The sequence below is a fragment of the Microtus ochrogaster genome, chromosome 8, assembly GCF_000317375.1.
Source record: "Microtus ochrogaster isolate Prairie Vole_2 chromosome 8, MicOch1.0, whole genome shotgun sequence".
NCBI classification, from domain to species: Eukaryota; Metazoa; Chordata; class Mammalia; order Rodentia; family Cricetidae; genus Microtus; species Microtus ochrogaster.
Genome location: NC_022015.1, coordinates 6,115,178 through 6,118,941, shown reverse-complemented (window position 1 = coordinate 6,118,941; position 3,764 = coordinate 6,115,178).

The window sequence follows — 3,764 nt, the reverse complement described above, 5'->3', positions numbered from 1 at the left end:
GAAGAGTGACAAACTGCCAGGCAGAGCAATCTCCAGGAGGCAGCAAGAGCAAAATGCCTTTTACACCAGACAGCAGTCCTTTCTGGATTCCAAACAGAGCCAGCAGTGGAGCGGAGCACACCAAGAAAAACTTGGGAGTCAGCTTGTTCTGCTAAACCTATTTAAAATTTATTCATGTTGTTTTTACAAGAGACACTCAAGAGAAATCGTCTGATGCATTAACTAGCATCATCAATAAATGTGAACTATTGTTTTATAGATTTAATGGGGTTGAACTGAAAATGAAATTGTAGTTGTGTTACTCTGAACTGCTAAATGAAGCACCCATACGTGGCCATTGCAAACAGAAGCAAACACTGTATGTGGATGAAGAAGCTGTACACAGCAGCACAGCAGCTCTGGGAGCTGACTGGAAAGGGGGAGCAGCGGACCGTGAATGAAGAACCTTCCCTGTGAGCCTACTCTATTGGTGTCTCTTGTTACCCACCTCATTATAAAATGCCTATATCCAGCTCTTGGAGTTTTTATTATGTATTAAATCAAATGAGATATTAACAATTAACAGATAGTGTGTGTTTATATGTGTGTGCCCGCACGTGCGTGTACACATGTGTTTATTTTTCTTACATCTATCCTGCTCCTTACCTCCCATATCCTTTCAGGACTTCCCATAATCCTGCTAATTCTGAGTTTTGCCCAAAATATCTCTAGATCTCACCACTAGTTCAACTCTTTCTCAAGGCCCACTTTCAACTTAATATCATTCTATGTCTTTGTTTTCCTAAGTCCACTATCATATAGCTATATTAACAACCCTCATTCATTACAAAGCAAGTGACACAGGGTTTTAGGGCCCCAGTTACTAAAATTGTAGAATTAATGTATTACTTTCCGTGGAATAACTATGTATCTTTTTAGCCTATTCTTGTAGTCCTATGGAAACATACTACAGAAAGTAGTTGATGTGGGGCCTATTCATGATTACAAGGAGAAAAAAAAATCCGGTATTAACAACCCATTTCATCTATAATAACAAACATCCTGAAGACAAGAAAATATTTGTGTTTTTCAGAAGTTTCTTCATTCATTTAGCATGTACCAGGCACTATTTAGACACTAAAGTTACAAATACATTCAGACAAATGGCAGCCGCTTCCCTTAGTTTAGTAGAAGGGAAACTATGTAAACAACTGCAGCGCAGTGTGAAGTGCTCCGGAGTTCTTAGCAAGTGCAGTGTGGAACAAAGAGGAGTTCTCAGAGGAGGAGATGCTAGCCTGATGACTGAAGAATGAATACAGGCTTCCCAAGTGTATGAGAAGACAGAAAAGAATCCCGACAAAGAACAGAATGTACAGAATCATGAGAACAAGAAATCCTGGAACTGTAAGCAGGTTGGTATGATTTGGGGTGGAAGGAAGGTGGGTGTGGGAAAAAACACAAGATAGAAGTGTGGAGACCAAATGTAGGTAAGCCTTTGGGTCACTGAGAAGTCTGAACAACTTGATCGTGTGGATAATAAGGAACTGTTAAAGATTCTAAAAGAGGAGTAAGCCATGTTCCCTTTCAATTGTGCATTTGAAAATCAGTACCAGTATTGCATAGGGATAGTATGGAAGACTGTGCAACCAAACCCAGGAAAAACATTTAAAAAACAATTATAATAAGTTTGATCAACTCTAAATGATTTAAACGAGTACTATGAAGAAAGTTTTTTTGTCTAGTCTAAGAATAATTTAAAGATATTAATGGTGATATGAAAATATTAGAGGAATATCTGAGAGTAAAGATTACAAGTTTCATTTTAAACAGGTTGAAGAAAACGGGGATGTTTCTTGCTCTTAGATATATGAATCTGAAACTCAAGAGCAATTTGGATCGGAAAGACAGATTGGAATCCTATAGTATATAGGTAGAGTGGGTGAAACGAAGATCAGATTTTTGGTTTTGGGGTTTTTTGTGTCTTTTTTTTTTTAAGTGTAGAATACCAGCATGAAGGGGTAAAGAACAAAAGGATGACTGTGGAGGAAGAAACAATGCCATAAAGATAACCAGGCAATAGATGTGCTGCAAATCAACAGGGGGACAGTTTGAAAAAGAAAGATCAAGAGCAGTAAAGCACCCAACAGAAACTATTGTTGCTACTATGTGACCGAGCACTTGCATTTGTATAGACCAAAGGCAATTGATGGTGACTTAAAGAATGAATACACACTTGTGATGGAATTAACAGCAAAAAAAAAAAAAATGTTGAATTCCAAGTAATCACCCAGGAGCTAACTAAAATTATCCAGGAGATAACGTTTTTAGTTGTCTTGTTACTTTTTGTTAATTTGGGCTTACAAGAATAATTTAAACAATCTAGTAAAAATAATAGTAAGTTGATACACCTCTATTTTTTCGGATATATAAAGAAAAAATTTGCTAGGTGGCACATGCCGCACACTTTGGAATCCCAGCTACAGATGACGCTGAAGCAGGAAGACTACACAGTCAAGAGCAGTCTGGTCAACTGAGGTAGACTCTCAATTTCTTATTTTTGGAAAAAAAAAGTCTGAGGTTGCAACTAAACAGTAGAGTGCTGGCTTTGTGCTGCTTGCCTCGTGTGCACAAAGTCCTGAGTTCAGTCTCAGATCACAAATGAACTTAACAGATTTCTCTCTAATGGTATAGTTCCAGTCTTTAGTACAAATTCTATAAATTAGCAATAACTTTACATTCCTACCCATGTCTTACAAGTGGAAGAGGATAAAACAGGAGAATGAGACTACAGTCTTCATAGCACAAACATGAACAAGAATCTCCAGCAGGCCTGGAAGTCTTTTAATTGAACAATTATCCATCCAGCTTCAAAGAGTATAGCAATATGAGCCCAGTTCTTTCTTTCATGTACCCCTTTGAAGTCAGTGACATGTCTCCATTTTTTAAAAGATTCAGATGAGATCGTTTAGTCTTGCTCAATGTTCTTTGCTTACAATCACTGTATTTTCATCACTCTGGTAATAGCAAACAGCCAACAAGTTCCATTAATTAAAAGCAAAATATAGATTTATACATTTAGAAAAATTTTTAATACTTTTTGGTTAGATATTTCAGACAAAACCAAGGGTTCTTTGTGTCCTTTTCCTGCTAAATAACCAGGATCAACTGTAGTGCTTCAGTTTTAACCTAGCATCAATCTTCACTCAGATTATGCTTGGACTCCTTCCAGCAACAACTGTTGGTGCTTTGGTAACTATATTAAATATAAGTGCAAGCTGCACAATAACAAGAACCCTTACATAAATTCAGCTTTTAGTACTGCATTTGGGAGGTGTTTAATCATGTTTAAAAGGATAGCTAACATCTACTTTAATATGAACAAGACTTTTAAACAAATCAAAAATTCTTTGCAGTCACGCCTGGATTTAATCCTTAGCAACCCCCTTCTTTGAAAAAATTTACATCAGATTCCCCCAATTATAACCTCTCCAATATTGTCAGTACCAGCAACCCACTCTCTTTAAACAAATACCAGCCAACCAGGAAACCATGATGTTTTATTGTGCTATAAAAGAAGACCAGACATCTCTAAACCTTCATAGGAATGAACCTGACTAAATCTTTGCTAAAAATAGTTTCAAAATAAACGGTGGGCTCCAAGTTTCTCTAACAATCAAAATTCCTTCATCCTTCGTCTCTCTTGCTCTCAAGTTCTATCTTCTAGAACTATCTCTCAGGAAATTTCTCCAGTCACATATTCATAATAAAAAATAAAGTTAGCCGGG